Genomic DNA, 6,000 nt, shown 5'->3' on the forward strand with positions numbered 1-6,000 from the left:
CAAATAAAGACTACATTTAATTTTTTAAACATAATTCATCATTATGTGATATTAAAAATGAGAGCTTATAAAAATCAGTTACACTAAGGCTATTGAATTATAAAGCCATTGCTATTATACCTGTGATATATGTGCTTCTGAGTGTTCTAAATTTTTTATAATAGGTATTTTTAGTGATGTAGCAAGGTGGTAGAATAGGAGTTTTCCACTGTTATCCCACCACAGACATTGATTTTGTCAACCACTTATAGACAAGAGTACTTTTGTGGGAGTCCGAGAGTCTAGCAGAGAAGTCATAGCACAGTTTTGGAGCAAAATCCAAAGAAAAGACACCTTAAGGAGTCTAAGAATAGTTGTATTTATCTGCATCATTCCTCCTGAGACAGCTGAACTCAGTGCCAAGACACCCCCTTAACCTATGGTTTCTCCTTCAGAGGAAATTGAGAGCACGGTGAATGAGCACCCGCTTTCCCCAGATGTGCAGAGTTCTCACCAAGAGGCCCACTTCTTTCTCTCCTCACCAATAAAACTTGGATGATCAGCAAAGCTGAGAGGTTGGGAGAGGCTGGGAACATAGTAACCAGAACTTTGGAACTCAATAGGAGATGGTGGAAGTGTTACAGTCTCCATCAAGAATTGCTCCCATGAGTTGTTTGGGACACCTTTCCTGTGAAACCCTCAAGTGGCCCATGAGCACCCCCAATGCTCCATGTGCTTTATCCAGTCCTACCTCACGGCTGACTCCCCATGCATCTCCACGGACTGTAAGAGAAAACCTTTGCAGATGTATTGTGTACATGTGCAGAGGCCTACCCAAATTTATAGGCTTGGGAGAAAACACAAAAACTAGAGGAAAACAAATAAGAGGCTCTCAATATTTAGCCTGGCTTTGTAGGATTGGGAGAAGGCATGCAATCTTAAGAATTCCCCTGCAAGGGGGAAGAAGAAGTATGGAGCAGGCACATCCATAAACAAGGCCTGAGAAAGCCTCAGAGCCCTAGTTGGGCTGCCCCTGAAGAAGATATTTCTCTCCTGACGCTATTCTGTCAAGACTGGAGGAGGTGACTGCTTTTTCAAATGCAAAGACAGTAATGCAAAACTTCAAGGTATACTAAAAATCAAGGAAATTTGATACCACCAACGGAACACAATTTTCCAGTGACTAATCCCAAAGAAATGGAGATATCTGCCTTCTAAAGAATTAAAAATAATAGTTTTGAAGAAGCTAAAGAGCTATAAGAGAACATAGATATATTATTTTCCAGATTTTGTTGTCTGTGAACAAAATGAGAGGTTCAACAAATATAGAAATTATTAAAACAAATTCTAGAATTGAAGAATACAATGAACGTATGTAACAACATAAAAACATATGGAAGTGTAAAGGTAAGTGGTAAACTAAAGCATACACACTTTGGTATGTAAATCATATTTAACTGTAGTATAAGGTTCAAAGGCCAAAGTCTTAAAAATAACTATAGCTATAATAACTTTTTAATGGATATATAATATAAAAAGATGCAAATTTTGATATAAAAAAATAGGGAGAAGGTGAAAGAGAGAGTTTTTGTATGTGGCCAAAATATCAACTTGAACTGTTATAACTGTTTTACGTAAGCTTCATGACAATCCCAAAGCAAAAATCTATAGTAGCTGACCTGAAAGAGAGAAAGACAAAAACATACCACTAAAGAAAATCATCAAATCACAAGGAAATCACAAGAAGACAGAAAGAAAGAAATATATTGAACAGCCAGAAAATAATGGCAGTATAAATCATTACCTATAAACAAGTACTTTTTCTGACTATAATGGCTGACTAGAAATCTGTAACAGGAAGGAACTAGAAAATTCACAAATATGTGAAAGTTAAACAATACATACCTGAATAGTCAATGAGTCAAAGAAGATCATGCTTCAAAGAGATCAGCAAAATATAAGTGTCTTGAAACAAATGAAAATGAAAACACAGCATATCAAAATGTAGGAATGGGGAAAAGCAGTTCTAAGAGGAAAGTTTATAGTATTGGGCCTATTCAACTAAGAGAAAGATCTCAAATAGTCTAGTTTTATACCTTATGGAATTAGAAAAAAGAATAAGCCTAGCCAAAGTTATGTGAAGGAAAGTAAAAGAACAGATTAGAGCAGAAATAAATGAAATAGAGACCAGAAAAAAACAACACAAAAGATCAGTGAAATAAGGGTTTTTTAAAAAAGATAAAAAGCTGATGAACTTCTGGCTGAACTATACAAGGAACAAAAGGGATGGGATTCAATAAATATAATTGAAAGAAGAGACATTATACTGATAGCAAAGAAATACAGTGTATCATAAGAGACTACTATGGGCAATTACATGTTAACAGTTGGAATAACCTAGAAGAAATGAATAAATCATTAGAAACACATAATCTTCCAAGACTGAATCATGAAGGAATAGAAAATCTGGAAGTCTAATAACAAGTAAGGAGATTGAATTGGTAATCAAAAATCTCCCAACAAAGAAAAGTCCAGGATCAGATGGTGTCACTGGTGAATGCTATCAAACATTTAAGGAAGACTTAATACCAATCTTTCTCAACCTCTTCCAAAAAATTGAAGAGGAAGAATTGCTTGCCAACTCATTTTACAAGTCCAGCATTACCCTGTTTATCAAAGCCAGATAAGGATGCTACAAGAAAAAAAAATTACAGGCCCATATCCTTGATGAACGTAGATACAAAAATCCTCAACAAAGTACTGGCAACCAAATTCAACAGATTATTAAAAGGATCATATACGGCAATCAAATGGGATTTATCCCTGGATGAGAAGGATGGTTCAACATAATGCAAATCAACAAAAGTGATACATCACATTAATAGGATGAAAGATAAAAATCATTTGGTTATTTCAATAGATACCAAAATAGCATAGACAAAATCCAACATCCTTTCATGATAGGCTCAAAAGAAATTAGGAATAGGAGGTATGTACCTCAATGTAATAAAGGCCACATATTACAGACTTGTAGCTTACATCATTCTCAGTGGTGCAAAGCAAAAATTTCTTCCTCTAAAATCAGGGACAGGATGAGGGTGCCCACGGTTGTCACTTATGTTGAACTTAGTACTGGAAGTCCTAGCCATCGCAGTTAGACAAGAGAAAGAAATAAAAGGCATGAAAATCATATAGGAAGAAGTAAAACTGTCTTGTTTACAGATGACATGACCTTATATAAAGAAAATCTAAAGATTATTAAAAAATGATACTAATGAATGAATTCAGTAAAGTTTCATGATATAAGTTAACATATAAGATCTGTTGTGTTTCTGTTCACTAACAATGAACTGATAAAGTAATTAAGAAAACAATCCCATTTATAATAGCATCAAAACAAATAATGTATATAGGAATAAATTTAACCAGAAGGTGATAGACCTGTATAATGAAAATTATAAAATGTTGATGAAAAAAATGTAGAAGATGCCCATAAATGGAAAGATACATCCTGTTCATGGACTGGAAGAATTAACATTAAAATGTCCATACTGCTCAAAGCAATCTACAGATTCAGTGGAATCCCTAACAAAATTCTAATAAAGCTGGGGAAAAGAACGAGAAGGGCAGAGAGATGGCACACACAGAAGAAAAAGTGTGAAGATGGAGGCAGAGATTTGAGTGTGTTGGTTACAGCCCAAGAATGTGGGAAACAATTAGAGCTCGAAGAGCGAAGGAACAGATTCTTCCCTATCGCTTCCTACAGGAATGTGGCCCTGACAACGTTCAAGAGAGATGGTGGTTCTTGATTTTGGTTCAGTGAAACTGATTTTGAACTTCTTGCCTGTAGACTTTGAGAGAATAAATTTCTGTTGTTTAAGCCAAAAACTATTTTTTTTCTTCTTCTAAGAATTGATGTCGAGTGAATAGAGAAAGTTGTAGTAGCAAAGTTCTTCTGATGTCCCTATTCATAAGCCTATTTCTGTTAGCAATTGTGAGTTCTGTCCTCAAATTTCTAGATTTGTGTAATTTATAATGGCTGATTGGCCTAAATGAAGTTAAAGTGCATCGATACACTGATACCAAAAGCTTCACTTTATGAAAGACATCATCAGAAATTAAAAACAAGTCATATAATATGGTCATATACCAAAATTGTTAATAATTATTAAAAAATTCATTAAGAAAAACATTCTTCCATAGACTCACACAAAACTTAGTACTACGTTTTGAGTGTTGTTGAAACAGAATGAAAATATAGGTCCTTAGCTTACCCGAAGGACAGTATGCATGAGAGGCTTGATTGATATTTACTCATGTTATTCATTGGCAAATCATGCATTAAAGTAGTTATCTCTGGAAATAAAGGAGGCAGGTCATGTATGAAATGAATTCCAGGCTTTGGGGGGAAGGTAAAGAACAATATTGTTTGTTCATCTTGTTTGCTGTTGGATGTGTTTAACATAGCATAGAAGGAGATGGAATTAGAAAGAATTGGCCAATTTGCAAGTAAGAATGAACAAGATCTAGAACATTCAGCAGTGGGGATTGGAAAAGGCAACTCCTTCTTAAACTGCCAACTAGGAAGAGAACCACTTGAGAAAACTTTGAGTGACCTCTTAGTAAATAAAGTTCACCTTTTTGTCAAAGACCATATTAAGAATATGGTTTAAATACCTATTGTTAATTATCTTCAGTGGACTATCGTGCCTCAGGCAAAATCTGAGTTAAGACAATGGGGCCAAATAAAAGTTATTAATTAGATAAAATGACTGAAGGGCAAAAATTCAAGGTTGTGGTTCTACTGAAGCCTAGAAATTCCAAGTGCCTAACCATTAATTTCAGAGAGATGTGAAAATAAGAGACCAAAGAAATATCATTGTTTGAGTGTCTATATAAAAGAAAAACAGGATTCTTAGTGTGTTTATAAGCATATGGATAATATTGATATAAAGTAGAAATGAAACCTGTTAAATTTCTGAAAGAGTTGTACTTCCAAAAAGAACTAGGAGTCTGTGAGTCAGACTTCAAGTGGTTGTTGGACCACCAAATATTTCCTACACAATTTCCTTTTTTTTAATATACAAGAAAGCTTACTGCAGATGCTCATTAGTTACTGCATGTAAGAAAATGAGGAGGTGAGTGGTGGGGCCGGCTGATGGTAATAGGGCTGAGCAGCTGTTCACAGAGCAAGTGAAGATGAATGCCCGAGGACTTGGATCTCAGCTGAAGGACAGTATTCCAATTACTGAGCTTTCAGCAAGTGGACCTTTTGAACAGCATGATCTTCTTCGAAAGGTGTGAAAAATGAACTTTTGCCCAGTCATCTTCTTGAATTATCAGAAAAAAAATTTCCAGCCCAACCAAAATAAAATGAATTTTTCTACACTAAGAAACATTCAGGGTCTGTTTGCTTCACTATAATTACAAATGGAATTCAAGTCAGTGCAGCAGGTTCAGTGTCTTCCATTTCTTCCAAGCTCAAACTTTTCACTGGATATTTTGAGGGATAATGATGAGACTATTGGATTTGAAGATATTTTTAATGACCTGTCACAAAGTGAACTAATGGGAGACCCATACTTGATGGTGGAATATAAACTTGGTTTACTGTAACCTGTTGTGCTGTTCATGAAAATAAGGGCTGCATGTTGTTTATGGTCATCTTTTTACTATAATTTGATGTATACAACATTAAAAGTACTGACACGTGAAAAAAAAAAAGAAAATGAAGTGCAAGTTGTTAACCAGAGAGTCTGAAAAAATTTAAAACAGTTATGGGATCGGGCACTCAAGAAGAGGTGTGAAAAATAGGGATGTTGTATAAGAACTAGACTAGAAATCTGTAACGTTGGGGCACCTAGTTGGCTCAGTTGGTGGAATGTGTGACTCTTGATCTTGGGGCTCTGAGTTTGAGCCCCATGTTGGGTATAGAGATTCCTTAAAAATAAAATCTTAAAATCTGTAATATTGCCTTTATGCTCCAATATGGAGCTCTGTGTTCTTGTCAAGAAATCTAGT

At 35.2% G+C, this 6,000-nt stretch overlaps 1 pseudogene; it reads left to right on the forward strand.

Moving 5' to 3' along the window:
* Positions 1-5,178: 5,178 nt before the first annotated feature.
* Positions 5,179-5,595, forward strand: LOC144307436 (proteasome maturation protein pseudogene; annotated as a pseudogene).
* The last annotated feature ends 405 nt before the right edge of the window (positions 5,596-6,000 follow it).

The sequence above is a fragment of the Canis aureus genome, chromosome 38 (assembly GCF_053574225.1).
Source record: "Canis aureus isolate CA01 chromosome 38, VMU_Caureus_v.1.0, whole genome shotgun sequence".
Lineage (NCBI taxonomy): Eukaryota > Metazoa > Chordata > Mammalia > Carnivora > Canidae > Canis > Canis aureus.